This window comes from Felis catus, chromosome C2 (genome assembly GCF_018350175.1).
Source record: "Felis catus isolate Fca126 chromosome C2, F.catus_Fca126_mat1.0, whole genome shotgun sequence".
Lineage (NCBI taxonomy): Eukaryota > Metazoa > Chordata > Mammalia > Carnivora > Felidae > Felis > Felis catus.
This window is the reverse complement of record NC_058376.1, coordinates 134,408,173-134,428,694: the sequence shown is the minus strand read 5'-3', so window position 1 is coordinate 134,428,694 and position 20,522 is coordinate 134,408,173. Positions and strand designations below refer to the sequence as shown.

The 20,522-nt window shown below is 36.4% G+C and overlaps 1 protein-coding gene across 10 annotated transcripts in view; it reads left to right on the top strand.

The window, feature by feature from the left end:
- TBC1D5 (TBC1 domain family member 5) overlaps positions 1–20,522 on the top strand; it is a 545,542-nt gene that overhangs the window by 119,459 nt on the left and 405,561 nt on the right. For 5 of the 10 annotated variants that reach the window (XM_045037659.1, XM_019810742.3, XM_019810741.3 and 2 more), the window contains one exon: positions 18,117–18,316. The exons of the other annotated variants lie outside the window; for them this stretch is intronic. The gene's annotated coding sequence lies outside the window, so the exon portion shown is untranslated. The remainder of the gene's footprint in view (positions 1–18,116; positions 18,317–20,522) is intronic. 10 annotated transcript variants of the gene reach the window in all.

Sequence of the window (20,522 nt, the reverse complement as noted above, 5' to 3'; positions counted from 1 at the left end):
AAAAAATGTGTATTCTGGTCCTCTGTCCATTTCTAATTGTTTGTTTCTTGATTCTGGGTTTTATAACTTTGTATATTTTGTATGTTATCCCTTCTTGAATATATTACTTGCAAATATCTTCCCCCATTGAGGAGGTTGCCTTTTCATTTTGTTGATGTTTTTCTTCACTATGCAAAAGTTTTTTAGTTTGATATAATCCCATATTTATTAAAAAATTTTTTTTAATGTTTTTATTTATTTTTGAGACAGAGCATGAGCGGGGGAGGGGCAGAGAGAGAGGGAGACACAGAATCCGAAGCAGGCTCCAGGCTCTGAGCTGTAAGCACAGAGCCTAACGCGGGGCTCAAACTCATGGACTGTGAGATCATGACTTGAGCTGAAGTCAGACGCTCAATCGACTGAGCCACCCCGGCGCCCCAGGCAGGCTATTTATTTTTGCTTTTGTTGTCCTTGCCTGAGGAGACAGATGAAAAATATTGCTAAGGTGACTGTCAAAGAGCTTACTGCCTATGTTTTCTTGTAGAAGTTTTATGGTTTCAGGTGTTACCTTTAATCCGTTTTGAGTTGGATTTTGTAGGTGGTGTAAGAAAGTGATCCATTTTTTTTTTTTTTTTTTGCATGGAGCTGTCCAGTTTTTCCACCACTATTTATTGAAGAGACTGTCTTTTCCCCACTGTGTATTCTTGCCTCCTTTGCCATACACTAATTGACCATATAAACATGAGGTTATATTTGGACTCTCTATTCCATTGAGCCTTGTTTCTGTTTTTATGCCAGTACCATACTGTTTTGATTACTAGAGCTTTGTAGTATAGTTTGTAGTATAGTTTGAAATTTAGGAACATATCCTAAATTTTGGCTACTTTGGGTCTTTGTAGTTCCATACAAACTTTAGGATTATTTGTTCTTTCTGTGAAAAATGCCATTGTAATTTTGATATAATTTGCATTGAGTCTGTAGATTGCTTTGGATAGTATGGGCATTTCAAGAATATTAATTCTTATCCATGAGCATACTATATCTTTCCAATTATTTGTGTTGTCTTCAATTTTTTTCATCATTGTCATATAGTTTTCAACATACAGCTCTTTCACTTCCTTGGTTAAATTTATTCCTTTGTGTTTTATTCTTTTTTGATGCAATTGTAAATGGGACTGTTTTATTAATTTCTCTTTCTCATAGTTTGTTAGTAGTGTATAGAAATGCAACAGATGTCTGTTATGTTGACTTTGTATCTTGCAACGTTCCTGCATTCATTTATTCTAGTAGTCTTTGGGTACAGGCTTTAGGGACTTCTATTTAGTGTATCATGTCATGAGTGAACAGTAAGTTTTATATCTTCCTTTCCAATTTGGATGCCTTTTAGTTTTTTTCCTTGCCTAGTTGCTGTGGCTACGACTTTCAACACTATGTTGAATAAAAGTGGTGAAAGTGGGCATTCTTGTCTTGTTCCTGATCTTACAGGAAAAGCTTTCAGCTTTTCACCATTGAGTAAGATGCTATATGTGGCCTTTATTATGTTGAGGTACATTCCCTCTGTTTCCACTTTGTTGAGAGATTTTATCATAAATGGATATTGAATTATGTGAAGTGCTTTTTATGCATCTTTCAAGATGATCATATGATGTTTATCCTTCCTATTGTTAATATGGTGTAGAACATTGATTTGTGGATGTCGAACCATTATGAGATCCCTGGAATACAGCCCATTTGATCATGATATGTGATCCTTTAACTGTATTATTAAATTTGGCTTGCTAATATCTTTTTGAGGATTTTTGCATATATGTTCACCAGTGATATTGGCCTGCAGTTTTCTTTCTTGTAGTGTCTTTGTCTGTTTTAGGTCATGGTAATGCTGGCCTTATAAAATGAGCTTGATAGCATTCCTTTCTCTTCAATTTTTTGGGATAGTTTGAGAAAGATAGGTATCAGCTCTTCTTTAAATGTTTGGTAAAATTCACCTATGAAGCCTTCTTGTCTGGACTTTTGTTTGTTGGGTGTTTTTTGATTATTGATCCAACCTCCTTACTAGTAAATACTTATCTTCAGATTTTCAGTTTCTTTCTGAAGATTGTGTTTCTAGGAATTTATTCATTTCCTCTAGGTTGTCCAGTTTTTTGCTCTGTAATTTTTCATGGTAATATATTTCTGTGATATTGGTTGTAAATTCTCTTTCATTACTGATTTTATTTATTTGGACCTTCTTTCCTTCTTTCTTTCTTTGTCTGTCTGTCTTTTTTTTGGATGAGTCTTGCTAAAGGTTTATAAATTTTGTTTGTCTTTTCAAGGATTATCCCACCAAGTTTAAATTATGCCCAGAAGGGTTTATCTTTTCTAAGAATCAGCTCTTAGTTTTATTAATCTTTTTTACTTTTTATTTTACTCTCTATTTTTTTCTGCTCTGATCTTTATCATTTCCTTCCTTCCTCTAACTTTGGACTTTGTTCCTTTTCCTAGTTCCTTTAGGTATAAGGTCCGATTTCTGCTGTAGATTTTTCTTGTTTATGGAGGTGGACTTGTATTGCTAGACACTTGTGTCTTAAAATTGTGTTTGCTGTTTCCTGTTGGTTTTGGAGCAGTGTGTTTCCATTTTTGTTTCTTTTAAGATATTACAAAATTTTTTAAATGTTTATTTTTGAGAGCAAGAGAAAGAGAGAGAGACAGAGAGGGGGAGCATGAGCCAGGGAGGGGCAGAGAGAGGGAGACACAGGATCCGAAGCAGGCATCAGGCTCTGAGATGTCAGCACAGAGCCCGACGCGGGGCTCGAACTCAGGAATGGTGAGATCATGACCTGATGTGAAGTCAGATGCTTAACCAACTGAGCCACCCAGACACCCTGTCTTAAGATATTTATTGATTTCCTCTTTGATTTCTTTCTTGACTCATTAGTTATTTAGTAGCATGTTGTGTAGTCTCCATGTGTTGTTTGTTTTTTCTCCAGTTTTCTTCTTTTTTTCCTCCATTTTTCTTCTTACAGTTATTTCTAGTATCATACCATTGTGGTCAGAAGAGATGCTTGGTATATCAGTCTTCTTTTAAATTCAAATTGTTTTGAGAGTTGTTTTGTGGCTTAATGTGATAATATTCTGAAGAATGGTCCATGTGCACTTGAGAAGAGTGTATATTCTGCTGGTTTTAGATGGAATGTTCTGATTATATCTGTTTGGTATATCTCACCTAATGTTTGTTCAAGGCCAGTGTTTTTTTTTTTTTAATTTTTTTTTTAATGTTTATTTATTTTTGAGACAGAGAGAGACAGAGTGCAAGTGGGGGAGGGGCAGAGAGAGAGGTAGACACAGAATCTGAAACAGGCTCCAGGCTCTGAGCTGTCAGCAGAGAGCCCCACGTGGGGCTTGAACCCATGAACCGCGAGATCATGACCTGAGCCGAAGTCGGACGCTTAACCGACTGAGCCACCCAGGCGCCCCAAGGCCAGTGTTTTCTTATTAATTTTCTGTCTGAGTGATGTGCTCCATTGACATAGGTGAACTGTTAAAGTCCCCTACTGTTACTATATGACTGTCAATTTCTCCCTTTGTGTCTGCTAATATTTGCTTTTTCTGTAGGTGTTCCTCTGATGCATAAATATTTACATGTATTATATATGTTTTCTTGTTGGGTTGATCCCTTTATCATTATGTGTGTAATCCCTGCTTTGTCTCCTGTTACATCCTTTGCTTTAAAGTTCATTTTGCCTGATGTAAATATTGCTGCCTGCTTTTTTTCTGATACTAAGTATTGCTACCCCAGCCTTCTTTTTGTTTCCATTTCCATGGAATATCTTTTTTCATCCCTTCACTTTCAGTCTGTGTGTATCTTTAGATCCAAAATGAGTCTCTTGTAGGCAGTATATAGATAGATCTTGTTTTTTAATCCATTTAGTCCCTATGTCTCTTGATTGAAGCATTTAATCCATTTACATTGAAAATAATTATTGGTATGTATTTCCCTTTTATTAATGGTTTTCTGGTTGCTTTTGTAATTTTTCTCTGTTCCTTTCATTTTTTTTCTCTCTTCCCTTGTGATTTGATGACTTTTTTTAGTGTTACATTTAGATCCCTTTCTCTTTATTTTTTGTGTATCTATTATAGGTTTTTGGTTTGTGGTTGCCATGAGGTTCATATATAACAACCTATATATTCATCAGTCTGTTTTAAGTTGGTAGTCATTTAAGTTCTAAGCATCCTGAAAGCACTACACTTTTACTCTTTTTTGCCACCGTGTTTTGTTTCTGATGTCATGTTTTACATCTTTTTATTTAGTGTATCCCTTAACTAATTATTGTAGATTCAGGTGATTTTACTAATTTTTCTTTTAATTCTCACACTAGCTTTTTTTTTTTTTTTAATTTTTTTTTTAACGTTTATTTATTTTTGAGACAGAGAGAGACAGAGCATGAACAGAGGAGGGTCAGAGAGAGGGAGACACAGAATCGGAAACAGGTTCCAGGCTCTGAGCAGTCAGCACAGAGCCCGACGTGGGGCTTGAACTCACGGACCACGAGATCGTGACCTGAGCCGAAGTTGGACACTTAACTGACTGAGCCACCCAGGCACCCCCACACTAGCTTTATAAGTGGTCGATCCACTGCCTTTTCTATGTGTTTGCCTGTACCAGTGATATATTTTTCTTTCAGGTATTTTCTTATTTTTAGTTACGGCCTTTCCTTTTATGCTTAGCGAAGTCTTTTTAATATTTCTTATAAAGCCAATTTAGTAGTGGTGAACTCTTTTAGCTTTTTCTTGTCTGGGAAACTCTTTATACCCCGTTCACTTCTGAATGATAACCTTGCTGGGTAGATTATCTTTGATCCTTGGTTGGAAGTTTTTTCTTTTTTAGCACTTAAATATATCATGCTCCCTCTCTTCTGACCTGCAAAGTTTCTGCTGAAGAATCTGTGGATAGTCTTGTGGGGGTTCCATTATATGTAACTAATTGCCTTTTCCTACTGCTTTTAAGATTGTCTTTATCTTTAATTTTTGACATTTTAAGTATGAGGTGTCTTGGTATGGATATCATTTCCATCTCTTCATTGAAGTTCTTACTGTCTTCATCTGTTCATCTCATGAGTTTGGTAAATATCGTTATGACCATTAGTTTGAATTCTTTATTGAGTGGGTTACCTATATCCATTTTGTTTATTTCTTTTTTTGAGGTTTTATCTTGTTCCCTTGACTGGAACATATTCTTCTGTCTCTTTATTTTGCCCAGTCTGTGTTTGTTTTTGTGTTTAGGTTGTTCAGCCATCTTTTGGTCTTGAAGGAACAGCCTTATGTAGGAGTTGTCCTGTGGGGCCCAGAAATGCAATCTGCCCCGGTGCTCCAGAGGTATTCCCTGTGTGGGCCGCATGTGCCCCCCTGTTGTGACAGGGCCGCAGTTGCTACAGGCATACTGTTAGGCAGAGTTATCATCCTGTCAGCTGCAGGGTCTGGCTGAGCTGCTGGGTTGTATGGGCTTCTTAGTGGGGCACCATCCTCTGGCATTAGCAGTCTTGAGGGAGGATTCTAAAATGGCACTCTCCAGTGCTGGAGATAAGGCTGAATAAACTAGCAAAAATGGCTACTGCTAGTGTCTCAGTCCCTCCTGCCTCTCTGGTGCTTGCTCTGAGATTGGTAAAGTAGATCTCTTTTACCTATGTTTTGTGCACTGTTTTTATTAGTTTGTTTTTTTTTTTTTGTTTTGTTTTTTAAATCTGGTGTTTTTGCATTGGTTTCTGGATTGAGTGAGTCTGTGTGTGTGAGCCCTTTAAGAGTTGGTTTCCCTTTCCCTATAGTTCTGTAGTTTTTCTGGATATACTCCCTGCTGGTTTTCAAAGCCAGGCATTTTGAGGTCTTGTCTCTTCTGTGTAGGATATAAAGGTTGGGGTGCACAATGTGGAGCTTGAATCTTTTACACCTCAGGGAAAAGTTCCATACCTTTGAGGTTCCTCCTGTCTATGGAGCACCACACCTGGGGTGTGGTTTATTACTTAGCAATATTTTATCTCTACCCCTTCTACCCATCTTGGTGTTTTCCCTTATTGTGGAGGATCTTTTCATCCAGTATGTATGTCCTCTTTATAGGGAATTATTTCAAATGTGATTCTAAATTGTTGTGTCCATGAAAGGAAGTGAGTTCAGGATCTTACTACCTACCATCTTGAACTGTGACCTTCCTATTATTAATTGTATGAAGCTGGGAAGGCCAGTCCATTAGGAAATGCAGCTCCATTGCTTTGTGAAGAGTTTTTGCTCTGATGAGAGCTTTTTGTTTAAGAAGAAATATTAGTCTGGAAGAGAACTGCACCAATCTAAAGGTGGATGTTTTGTGTATGCGGAAATCTGAGACTAAATTGAACTGAAAATATGGCTCTTAGGAAATTAATAAACTTATGTTAAGTGGTTTCTAGGCACCAAATCTTTGTTAAATACAGCTCAAAATAGTCTAAGCTACTGAGGGTAAAATTAGAATAATAATAATCAAAAGAAAATAAACTACAGAATTTTTTGAACTTAGTGTTTTTTTAAGTTTATTTTTATTTATTTTGAGAGAGAGAGAGAGAGCAAGCAGGGAGGAACAGAGAGTGAGCCAGAATCCCCAGCACTGTCAGTACAGAGCCCAGTGTGGGACTCGAACTCATGAACCATGAGATCATGACCTGAGCCAAAGTCAAGAGTCAGACATTCAATGGACTGAGCCACCCAGGTAGACACTCAACGGACTGAGCCGCCCCAGAACTTAGTTTTTTAAAATTCTCATACTTGAGAAAATGATTTACCAATCTATTTCCTGAAAGTAACTTATACGTAACATAACACATACATGGTCGAATCTTATTGCCATGTAGAGCTCTGTTTTCTGGTCAACGTTATTCCTTTGCTGCAAGAGCCAGAAGTGGCTTATTCTGAAACTTCCTGTCTCGTTTTAAACGTGTTCTGATTGAGAAACTCTGCTAAGTGTCAAAAGAAGTCTGGCCCTCTGTCAAGAGTGATGAGTTCTTCATAAGGAAATTCTGGAATTGCCTCTAGGCAGTATTTTAATAATTTCTTTGGAACCCTTTTTAATTGGTTATGTCAACTCTGGATCTGAATTTTCTAGTTTTATTATTATTTATTCTGAGTATGATAATTTGTATTTGAAGACTTACTCTGGGATTTATCTATATTCATTGCACATTTATACTAATGAGGCTCAGGATGTATTTTGTCTTTGGCCAACCTGCACACTACTTTCGGGACATTTGAGAAGGGATGCCTTTTAAAAAGTCTGATTTGCAACTATGTATGTATGTATGGTCTATCAAGGTTACATAAAGAAAAGTAAGAATTTGTTGTTTAGAGAGTTTAATCCTAAATCGGTGTGTACCACTGAAGCACAGAGCTTGAGAGATGTTTCTTTTCTGTAGTATTGAATACAAGAGATAATATACTTCAGAGTGAAAATAAAGTGAGAGAAACTGATGTTTGAGCTTCCTGAATCACAGATTTCAGTGGTCCATGGTCCACGGTCATAGGTGATACACACTTAATCACTTTTGATGGTAGGTTTCCAAGGTACTTTGGTGAGGTAGAGATAAAGGAATCACTTTAATTCACCACATGATTTTGACTTACATTACTTACTCACAGGTATACTTGAAAGCATTGTGATGTTGTGGAAAGGACATGGCTTGTGGAGCGTTACAGACCTGAGTTTAAATACTAATTATTAAGAGTGTGATATTAAATAAATCTAGTTAACCATACCTACATTTCTTCATCTGCAGAGCAAGTAGGAGTAATGATAATATTAGGACTTTTCATATAGCTATTGTGAGAATTAAACAAAATGACATTTTTGCAACACAAAGAAGACTCTTTCTTTTAGGACATCCTCCTCCCAACCTCACTCCCACCCCAAGTATCATGGACTGAGAAATTAACATCATCAGGCGTTGCTCAGAAAGGCAGTTAAAAGTTTAAACGTAAGTTTTACATATTGATAGTCTTTAGATAAGGTCATTTTGAGTATTTTCAATGAAAGATATTATTTCAGTGAATTTGTAGGCCATCATATTTAAAAATTTTTTTTTCAACGTTTATTTATTTTTGGGACAGAGAGAGACAGAGCATGAACGGGGGAGGGGCAGAGAGAGAGGGAGACACAGAATCGGAAACAGGCTCCAGGCTCTGAGCCATCAGCCCAGAGCCCGACGCGGGGCTCGAACTCACGGACCGCGAGATCCTGACCTGGCTGAAGTCGGACGCTTAACCGACTGCGCCACCCAGGCGCCCCAGGCCATCATATTTTAAAAGCAGAAACAATTTTAGGTTAGGTAACCTAGTCTTTAGGGCTTTTTTTTTTCTTCCACAAATACTGCTCTGGAAGGTGGTCTGGTGTTCAGTCACTTAGGCAAGGAGAGGACCAGTATAGAGGGCTGGGGAGTGTGTCCTTTTTAATAGGGTTACTAGCTTTTTTGAAGGTTTCAACAAGCCTGTTTATTTTTTTTAAGTTTATTTATTTATTTTGACACACAGAGAGAAAGAACATGGTGCACACATGGGCAGGGGAGGGACGGAGAGAGAAGGAGAGAGAGAATTCCAAGCAGGCTTTGTGTTGTCAGTACAGAGCCCCACACGGGGCTTCATCTCATGAGCCACGAGATCATGACCTGAGCTGAGATCAAGAGCCAGATGCTTAACTGACTGAGCCACCCAGGTGCCCCCAACAAGCCTTTTTAAAATTTGTGCTTGTAAGGAGTGTGGTAGTTAATCATGCATTTACTGTCACATCTCCTATCTGTTAGCTTGGATGAGATAAATTACTATAAAGATAAACACAAAAGACTTTGAGCATCATTTCTTATAAGATTGTCTTTGGGCAATTTTTTTTTTAATATCCTATAAGATTTGGGTGCCTTATTTGGGTTTCTGTCCTTGGAGAGTAATAGCCAGTTGCTTGCTGAATTTCCAGCATTCAAAATAGAAAACAGTAGTTTTTTGAAATAACTTTGTAATCCTTCTGGTTATAAAACCAAAAGTTTTGGTATACAGCATTTATTATATTTATGATTTTCCTCTTTTCATTTTCCCAACTTATAATCTTTTAACCTCAGCAGGTTTCTTATGGGATTTTGAATATTTTTAGTTTTATACATCATATTGCAATATTAGACCATAATAATCATTTTGCCTGGAATCTTTAAATATTTTTTAAGTGGTTTGAAGAATACATTTAAAAAGTTATCCTTCTGAGTAGCAAAAGTAAATTAATTTACTGCTGTTTTCTTGAGTTAGGATACCGAAAGCACTAATACAGGTATGATCTTTTGGTATTTATATTGTTGGAGTGTTACTACTGATCGAGTAACCTTATGCAAACTTTAAAATTCAGCTGGATTGTTTATACCTGTTAGTTGCTCGAAGTGAGATATTAGGTGAATCATAGAGACCACAATTTGGCAACTTTTAAAAGAGTTACAATTGGAGACACTTCTAGGCTTTCAGCAGTGTTGTTTAGAATCTAGGAAATTAAAAAAAAAAAAAGTCTCAAGTAGTTATGGAATTAGTTGTGAGTTTAGAAACTTCATGTTAACTCTTAAAAACTGAGAACAAACTGAGGGTTGTTGGGGGTTGGGGGGCGGGAGGAAGGGGAGGGTGGGTGATGGGTATTGAAGAGGGCATCTTTTGGGAGGAGCACTGGGTGTTGTATGGAAACCAATTTGACAATAAATTTTCATATATTAAAAAAATAAAAAAAGAAAGAAATAAGAAACTTCATGTTAGTAAGCAAATTCAAATTACTTAATGTTATAAAAGTTAACAAAAATAAAATTGAGATATTTCATCCATTTTTTTATTCACAGAGAAACATACATTTTTAGGGGTATGAGGTACTGAGATAGCTATAGATATGAAGTGATATAGTATGTGCTTTTTCTCTTAACTTTTTTCTTACTCCTTCCCCTCCTACTTTTTTTTAGTCCTTTCATAGTATAAACATTTTGCCTAACTCCTAAATTAGAAACCTTGGAAATTTACTAAGTTTATTTCTCTTCTTCCATTTTTATGTCTAGGTGCCACCATTTTTTTCTCATATTCTTTGTCAGTCCTCCCATTTCTGAAGCTACTATGCCAGTTTCATTGCTAGTACTCTACACCACCACTGGAATTATCTTTCAAAAATACCAAGTGGCTGATAATTGATTCAGCCACTTTTCTATGCTGCTAATGATCACCAACATTATCCAGTTTAGATTTCCTTTATTTCTTTTTGAGAAGAAACTAATAGGTAGTGAGATCAATAAAGGAACAGTGGTTTGGTAGTGAAGTAAGTGATGGGAAAGTCATGAGCCACGCAGCAGAAAAAATAAATCTTAAATAATTGAGTCCTTTGTAGAGCTAACTTATTATCTGTTCTCTTTCTTATTATAATTAGTTTCGTCCACTTCTGTTTTCTGAGAATTAAAGCTTCCCCAGAATTCTAGAATATTTTCACAGACTTTCCTCCAGCATAATCAAGTATGGTTTGAGTTTTTCTTTTTGCATAGTTTGAACAGGATAAATTACAGTGTTCATGGATAAAAGGTGACAGGTAATGTTATAAAAAGGCAACAGATTAAAAAAAGGAACTCTGAAACAAATGGAATAACATAAGGAGGAGTAGTTAATGAGATGTGGAATAATTTAATTAGTCTGGAACTGAGAATTTAGAATACAAAATAAAATTATGGACAATGCTTAAACTTTCAGCTTATTTAATCTAAAATAATTTCTTCAAAAATCTTATTTTCATGTTAGTTACAGGAACACACTTAAAAGAAGGGAGTACTTTAATTACAAATATGTTTACTTCCTTATTGTACTGTGGAAGATGTGTACTTTGAAAAGTCCCATGTATGTCTGCTGGAGGAAATGGATGAAGACTAAAGCTTAATGGAATTTTTCATCCCATGGAGTCAGGTTGAATCTGCAGCTCTCTTAGGGAAACCACAGTTCCTGGAATTTTCTAACTTTTCTCAGGGCATTTAGACTGATCTTCAGGATTGGAATGAACCCCAAGTTCCCAAAGCAACTCTCAGAATTGACTGGCTTCTTTTGCTTTATTTATATATACAGAGTGATTGAGACTGATCTGTTTCTTATTCTAAAGCTAATTCAAACTTGGTACTTAGAGCTTGGTTCTAAATGAATCCTAAATGTAACCAAGATTTGGGAAGAAAAGTTATCTTGTTGGCACCAAGAGAAATAGTAGAAGATATAATCTTTAAATCACAAAAAGTTATTTTCTTGCACTGTATATACTTTGGTTTCTGTCTTGCCTGGAGCTTCTGGTAGTGTGGGATCTAACTTGGTACCGACTGTGGTTAGTAAAAATGAGCATGACTGTGAGAAAATAATGTTATATGCTGTTTCAAGATGACGAGTCATTTAGGAAGCAAAGATATGCTTTGTTATTAGAACAGTGTGGAAGCATTTCATTTACCATAAAAGACAGAAAGAAAGATTTATATTGTGTCAGTACTTTCGGGATTTTTGGCTGTGTAAAGGTTTATAGAGTTAAGGGATTTCATGAACAGAGTGAGTAATGGTCAGGTAAATCACACTTAATATAGCCTTTAAATTAATATAGCATGTTATAATGGTTAAGACCATGTGGCCTCTGGGTTCCAATCACATGGATTCAAATCCCAGCTTTACCAGTTGTTAATGATAAGATCTTGGGCAAGTTAGTGTGCTCAAGCTCCTCTTAGCTTTTTTAAATTTTTAAATTTTTAAATTTTTGTTATTTTGAGAGAGAGAGAGAGAGACACCGCATGTGCTGAAGAGCACAAGTCAGGGAGGGGTAGAGAGAGGGGGAGAGAGAATCCCAAGCAGGCTCAGCGCTGTCATTGCAGAACCTGAGGACGAGCTCGATCCCATGACTGTGAAATCATGAGCTGAGCTGAAATCAAGAGTCAGATACTTAACTGACTGAGCCACCCAGGTGCCCCTGTTTTTTTTTTTTGTTTGTTTGTTTGTTTTAAGTGGGAGTGGTTAGGGTGGAGGTGAGGAGACATTAAATGAGATATACCATGTAAATAGCAGCAGCACAGTATAGTAGTAATGTTATTGTTACTGAAGTTCTTTTTCAAGCAACTTTTATTATCTTTAGTTTTCTATTCCCTATCATGGTCCTGATGTAAATCATGGGATCAAAAACAGAAACCTGAATGGGTATTTTCTTTGAGTCATAAAAACACAAGGAGATATTATGTCATAAACTTAAAATTTTAACTGCCCATATTTAGCTTCACAGATAATATGTCTTAACAACATCCATCTTGAAATTTCAAAATAAAAAAAAAATAAATTCAGTTAGCCTTGGATGAAAGTTTGGAGTTTTGGAATTTGTTATTTGAGAGAGAGAGAGAGAGAGAGAGAGAGAGAGAATGTGCACACAAGTTGGGGAAAGGGGCAGAGGGAGGGGAAGGAGGGAGGGAGGGAGGGAGAGAGAGAGAGAGAGAGAGAGAGAGAGAGAGAGAGAGAGAGAGAACACGAGAACACATCTCAAGCAGGCTCTATGCTAAGCATGGAGCCTGATGTGGGACTTGATTCCATGACTCTGAGATCATGACTTGAACCAAAATCAAGAATTGGATGCTCCACTGACTGAGCCACACATGTGCCCCATGGAATTTGTTAGAACCTTTAGGTCACTAGAATGTTGTTAAGGCAGCCCTGACTCAGGGCACCAGTAGATCAAGTTGATGGGAGCCGCTGGGACAATGATTGGAATATATGCTTCCACAGTGACAGCTGTGGTTCATGTAGAAGGAAAGATAGACATACTTTCATTTTTAAGTGATCCGAAGTGTCTGGAAATAGAGTAGACATTTTCTTTTTTGAATGCTGCTTTGGTACCAGTATATATTAGTTTTCATTGGTGTCACTTGACAGGGTTACATGTAATCTCGTTATCCATTTTTTGAATAACTATTACTGTATTAGACCCTCTTACATAAGTACAGGATTCTTTAATCAAATATATATATATATTTTTTCACCAAAGGTTAACTTTTGTGACAAAATGTTCTTTATGAACCATTCATCTCCTTTAATTAAACATTCCTATGTCTTTTGACATATATATCCCTAGATGACTTAGTTTTAATCATAAGACTAAAATCTATATTAAGGAAAATAAGTTTTGATGGAGGCATTTTATGTATCGTTAAAACTACTTTTGTTTTATTATCCCTCTTTCCATTGGGAAGGAACCTTGACAGTAGTTGTTGAGAAAAATATCTGAAATGTTTATATTAAGTTGGGTACAATTTAATTGGACTAAAAAAATATATATGTTTAACAAATAATTTAAAAAACACACGCTAAAGAATGGAAAGTGGTTGCTGTAGGTAGATATCTTTTAGAAAGCTTGAAGGGGCATCTTTTCCATTTCTGTGTCAGAATCCTTGAGAAGATCTGCTTGGCAGTCTCCATTTTTAAGAAGCTTCTCAGGGGGTGCCTAGATGGCTTGGTTGGTTAAGCGTCTGACTCTTGACTTCAGGTCAAGTCATGATCTCACTGGTTCATGAGATCGAGCCTCAAGGCGGGCTCTGTGCTGACAGCACAGAGCCTGCTTGGGGTTCTCTCTCCCTTCCTCTGTTTGCCCCTCTCTCATGCATGCACACACACTCTCTCTCAAAATAAATAAATAAACTTAAAAAAAACCTCTCTGGTGATTTTTATGCATTGTAATGTTTTAGAAACATTGCTGAACTCTCCACCTACAGCTTTTATCATATTAGCATCTGCTCTTTTGATGGAAACTACTCTTCCTCCATGAGGGGAAGAACAAGGATGAGCCGAGGTACTGTACCTGATGACCTGCCCTGACCTATGCTGTGAAATTTCCCAAACTTTCAGTGTCAGCCTTAGTTTCTGCTCTAAGCCCTCTCTCAACTGTGGCTCCTGTGGTGACGGATCATGTGAATGGTGATACACACTTTATATGTTCCCTGAAGTGTCAGTATTTCCAAGCAAGGTAGGAATTGCAGATGAGGATATTTAAGAGAGCTTAAGTGGTCTTCTGGGGCCAGGTTTGAAACTGAGGTAAATTTATTTTAAAGATCGATACCTGCTACCCTCCTTTTTAGTGGAAAGAAAATGGGCTGTGGATTCAGATATGCTTGGGTTGGAAGTGTGCCTCTCTCATTTATTGGCTTTACTAGCAACTCTTAACACTTCCCTAACTTCGGTGTCTGCATCTAAAAAGTAGGCTCAATAATTGTTCAATTCTAAGGTTATTGTGAGGATTAATGACCTGATGCACATTTTTAGAATGCTTCAGCATATTTTTAGTAGTTTTTAACCCAAGTAGGCATTTCAGTAAATGATGACAATTATTTAGTAACTTAAGGTAAGGCATATATGCCTTATGAAGTTAACCATTTACAAGCTATATGATTTTGTCACATTATGAAGTATATATTTTTTTCTGTTCCAATGTGGTATGATAGCTAGAAACAAGGAAGATACAACATGTGCGTAGGGAATTTTTCAGGGGGGAAAAGCAATGTAGGTGCCTTTTTTGTTGCTGTTGCTACCCATATCCTAGTAAGTTCTAAATTTGATTCTAGCCCAGACCTTTCTTAAATCTCCAGACTATTATAGCTCTGATGTTTACATTGAAATCCCTGCAAGACATCTCCAACAGGTAATCCTTTAATATGCCCTAGTGTAATTTGGTCTCTTTCTTCCAACAGCAGATCTTCTTCCAGGTTTCCTTATATCACTGAATGGAATTGTTATCCAACTTCATTCTCCACAAAATTGAATCTTTCACCAAATTCTTCTGTTAGCCCATAAATCTTCCTGCCTTCTCTCCGCATCTTTACCACCACCACTTTAGTCTAATCTGTCACCTCACGCCTAACTCCTCCCCTTTACCTTTCTTGCTCGTCTCCATAACTCAGCCAAATTTGGTAATTTTTTAATGTGTAATTGATTGATACTATATTTAAATCCCTGTGGTAATTTTGCCTTATTGACTTCTTCTGCCCCATTTTGTCTCACATACGTTCCCTCTCTAGCTGTGACTGGCCCTTCTGCTTCTCTTTCTTGACTCAGAATGTGCTTTTCTCATAATGCTTTGAGACCTTAGTACTTGCTGTTCCTAGACTGCCCCATACTTTTCAGATCTCATCTTAAGTAGTCTTTAGGTATTTGCTGACCTCTGGGCTAAATCAAATCTCCTGTTATTAAATCTCATGGCTTACCCCTTCCCCTGTTTTTAATAGCATTGATCTCTGTTTACAGTTACGTATTTGCATCGTTATTGGATACTGTCTGATATCCCAAGTAAAATGTAAGTTCTATGAGGGTTGAGAATTTCCGTGTTTACAAAGGCCTAGAACAGCCCTGACAACAGATGAGAAGTAATAAATGACTGCCTGAAATACATAACTAGGCAATTAAAATACAAAGTGTTTAATTCTAAAGTGAGGTAAGTACAGATGGAGTCACAGTGTTGGCATATTAAACATTGTTATTTGGGAATACCTTAGTTATTGTAGCATTTGTTTGATCAGCCTCTAATTTTACTTTTTCTATTAAAAATAAAGATAAGTAGTATTTTGAATTTTAAATTTCCCAGTACAGATTAAGATCTTTCAGAAGTTGATTGTACTTGAATGTAGCTTCAGAGTCAAAACTTCCCCCTTTCCTCACATCTGCACAGGATTCGGAAGCTTACAATTCAAAAACATATAGCTGGTTACATACTTCTTGATGCTTACCATATGGAACGTGTTCATGTATGTTTGTTGCCTACGGCATAACAATTTTAAAATGCTACCAGAATTTTCAAAGTCAAATGATCATAGATTTTATAGTAGGTTTCTCAGCTTTTATAAAAATTAAAAAGGAATCAAGAAGATTAATATAATATTGGAATTAAGCTTCTGTGTTGCTCGTTGGTATTTGGACCTCAAGTTAAGTGCATGACTGTTGTTGGCAGCTTGAACTTTTATTCTGAAAACTCTTAAGACTTTAGTATTTTCTTGGAAGTTGGTTTAGTACTGTTGTTTACATTTTAAAATTAGTGCTTTGAATAAGATTTTGGTTTCCATCTCTCCTGAATTCTCCCTAGGAGTGCACAACTTCAAAAATAAAGAGGCACAGTCAGCAGAAAAACGAGGTGGTCTGAGCATTTATGCGTTAAATATGCATGTTAATTAGGAAAAAAATTAGAAAAATATGAAAACAGATGTTACATAAATTATTGCAGTCCCAGGGCAGCAGTAACTTATACACTGACAATAATTTTTATATGTGCATGTGTATGTCTATTTCTAGATTTTCTCAATATTTATGCAATTCCATAGAGGATAACTAGAAAAAGAACTGGTATATCCTTTCAGTGAGACTAATGGTAAACATTTTCTCTGCATATAGATGGCTGAAGAAGTCTAGTTTCATACAGTATTACTGTAGAGATAAAGCCTCTGTTAGCTAACTCTGCCTTGTAGGTCTTTTTCTCCTTTTTGGTTTCTCTGATGGTATGCCAATAAAATATTTCATTGGATATATCCTGTCAGAGCAAGAAAGTAAATTACTTTCGGAGCAATGTATGACATGTAGAAGTGACCTGAGTGTAAAGTATGTATTTAGAAATAAAACAAATTATAACTACTCAGGATACTGATTATATTAGCAGTTTTTCTTTGGTTGTGAATAGCCATTATGAAGTAATAGCCATCATTCTCTGAATAGTATTGACACAGTAGTGTGACAATATAGATTAACTATTATATAAACACATTTGTGAAATACACATATATTGGAATAGTTGAAAGATATTTGAATGTCCTTCATTCTAAAGAGCCACCCATAGAATAAAAATGGTCTGTATTTTTACAAAGGAAAGATAAGAAATGGAGACATGTAGCAATTTTTAGCTCAACCATACAGAAAAAGCGTGTGACTATATTACTGTCCAAGGAGGTGTAGACTGTATTTAGGTATCTTTCACACATATATTGTATAATTTAGAAATGAATTGTTGGTAATTTTTCAGATAAGATTGAAAGTTAAAATAAGGAAATGCTACATCAGAACATAATAAATCATTCTCTTTATCAAACAAACAGAACATGAATTGTATTCAATACAAGAGCATAAAAGTTTCTGGACATCTGTTTAGAGGTCAATGCCACGTTCATCTGTTCTTTACAAATCATACTTTGTTACTTGGTTTTAATAGCATATGATGCTAAAATGTGTTTTAAATAATTTCTTTTGAATCTCAGTAGGTTTCAGTTATATCTATTGTCATAATGCTTTTCAGTTCTGTGGTATTGATTTATGTTTCACATTATAGTACCTAATTACTTTTGTCCTTTTGTACATATGTTGAGCTACTAATAAGTTCTAACAGGTTATAGGGAGTAAACTATATAGAATGAAATCTAGAGGAAAGTGATAGTAATGTTTAGTAATTTGATATTATTATTAAGAGGTTCTTTACTTACATTAGATAGCTATTTAAGAAAGTCAGTTGTCATTCTTGCAGATTTCATGTAGATTGTATCTGTGTCATATGACTTACGGAAGAATATTAATTACAGGTGATAAGACATTTTTCTTTTTCTCTATGCAAAAAAGCTAGGGAAATTACTTTTTACATCACAAATAACATTTACTTGTTGCACTGATACATCAGTATTTGAATTTGACATTTTATTAATGTTTGGAATCCTTTTCAATGGAATTTTTCCCCATGTTTGTTTTCAAAAGGCAGTTTTCCATTTTTTTATTCTTTGTAATTTTAGTACTTGGTATTATTTTACTATGTATTAGAATAGCGTGTTTATTATTTGAACACTTTCATGTCAATGAAATGAAGTTGTAACGTGATTTGTTTCATATGGAGGTGTTTTAGATTTAAAGTTTTTGTAGTACCATTTATTTTAAGTAAAATAAAATGGTTCCTTTCTTCCAGAAGTTAAAATAGATGATAGAAAGAGTGATTAGTGAGTAGGCTAACACTTGTCCAAAAGCTTAAAATAGTATGACCTAAATTTTTTCAGCGTGCCTTTTTATTGTTTGCTTTGGTTCAGGGTTCCTTTTGGGATAGGAATGTGTGAGGCTATTTTATTTATTTATTTTTCTAGGTATTTGCTTCTTTGTCAGAAGCTTGGTTGAGGGAAAACTCAAGTGATCTCTATTTCTTCATTCTTCTTTGCTTCCTGTTTGCCAACCAAGACTTGTATTTGGAGAACTCTGTTGTACTGAATCTGAAGTCATCTTCAGATTAGAGCATGCATTTTCAGGTGTCAGTTAGATTTCTGGATCAATAAAGATCTCCTGAAAGGTAAGCATATATTTATTCAAAATGTACCTTTAAAAATTGAATGCTATCAGTATCTGTCTTAGTCTCTGGGCTGCTGTAACAAAAATTCCATAGACTTGGTGACCTACCAACAGCAGAAATTTATTTGTAACAATTCTCACAGTCTTCACAGAGACTGAGAAGTCCAAGATAAAGGTGCCAGCAGATGCAGTGCTTGATTCACAGACCACCATCTTCTTTGTGTGTCCTCACATGGTGGAAGGAGTGAGAAACCTCTCTAAGGTCTCTTCTTATAAGGACACTAATCCCATTCATGAGGGTTCCACCTGTCATAGACTCTGGGTCTGGAGTCCTCTCTTGTCCAGCAAGAAAGTGGGATGCAGGACTAAAAATGCGAGAGAGGCTAATGTCCTGGGAGGAGACAAAAGTCCCCAGTAAGAGTCCTTGCTCTGTTTTTATGAGGATCAGAAGGCTTACAAGTGTGATGGACATGCACAAAGAGACAACGAAACCATGAACATGAACTCATGGGTGGGGGGAGGGGAAGAAGGTTTTGGAGATATGTGGTGTTAGAGGTTTGGGTAAATACAAAACAAAATCTGGGTGGACGGTTGTTTACAGCAGAAGAGAGGCCCCACCTCTGTTTACCTAAACTGGCCTAGGGGACAAGAAAGCCTGAGCATGCTACCTCACTGTCAGCAAGGCATCTTTCTTTTGCTAATTAGCTCTGCTCTGGGCAACTTTGCCCCACTGTGGTCTGTAGCCCTATTTACCTGTTTACCTAATTTGGTCCTTCCTTCCTGCGAAAGCAGCTTTCTGCTATACTAAGTTAGGGGGCCTTTCTGCCCTGAATACCTAATCTTGTTTACCTCATCTTGGATGTTTTCTTCCTGAGATTCCCTGTTCCTATACCTTTGTCCTATACTGGGGGCCTTTGCCCCATTTACCTAATGTTATTTACCTAAGCTTGTTTACCCAAACTTGGGTGTGTATATCCTATGACTTTCTATTTCTGTATGCCTTGTTAACTCACCCCTGCAAGCTCAGGGAATTCCTAAGCTTATTCCACATCTCCACCCTTATAATCTATATTCCCATTTCATCGTGTATTCCCATTACATTGGGAATTAAGATTTCAACATGTGAGTTTTGGGGGGGACATAAACACTTATCAATAAAATATCCTTATTATAGTAATATGTTCTGTAGATTCATTTGTGTGTGTGTGTGTGTGTGTGCGCGCGCGCGTGCGTGCACGTGCGTTTACACAATCTGCCAGATTTAGATTGTAGGCTTTTTCAGGGAATGATGTTGTTCTCTAACAGTTACTCAGAGTTCCCTGATTACTTTCTTTCCACTTCTTACATCTGTCTAGTCATCAGTTTCCAATCTTTTCCTTACCCTTTCCCTTATTGTTTTCCTTCTCCTTTAACTGAGCCTTCATAGGGGGCCTTAAAAAATGTTTTCCTGCCAGCGTACTTTTAGCACATTCCATATAGAAGGCTTTCTGGTATCCATATCTCTTTCTGTCCCCCTCCCCGCCACCTTCATTAAATTTGTTAAAGGAGTAGCAAAACTAGAATTATTGAACTTAGAGTTGAAGGTGTCTCAGATAGGAGGAATTCACATCTATTTTAACACAACCATTGTAAGGAATAAAATTTACGTTTATGAGCCAATTTCCACAGGCATAAATGTACCAATGAAAGTGAAACAAAAGCTGGAATAGTTTTTACCCTAGCTACCTGAAATGTGTGCAGTGCTCTATTCTATTCTAATCTTTGTATATTTCTCTTACTACATGCTGCTTCCCATAACTAAATTTATTTCCCTGTCTAGTAACGGATTGCCTTTGCAATTTCAGAAACCATACTTTACATCACCTGTGTGTAAATCATCACCCGTGATACTTTACATCACTTGCTCATGACTGACTCATTGGGAAGTAAATGGAATCCATTTGGTTTCTATCTCAGTCAAGCTGCCCTTTATCTGTCTTCTCCATGCTTCTCATCTCTCTCTATATTCACTACAAGCTATCACATGTTGTGGTCAAAAAGCTGGGTAACTGCTGGGAAACACCAGAGCACTTAGTTGGTTCTTCTATAGTGAGAACACAGGTACAAATGGTCATATCTCAAAATTTGAAGAAGGGATAAACCTTAGATAGAACCATCCCTTATAGTTAAGTATATATTTCTTTATTCTCTTCTTGCTTGTTCTCTCT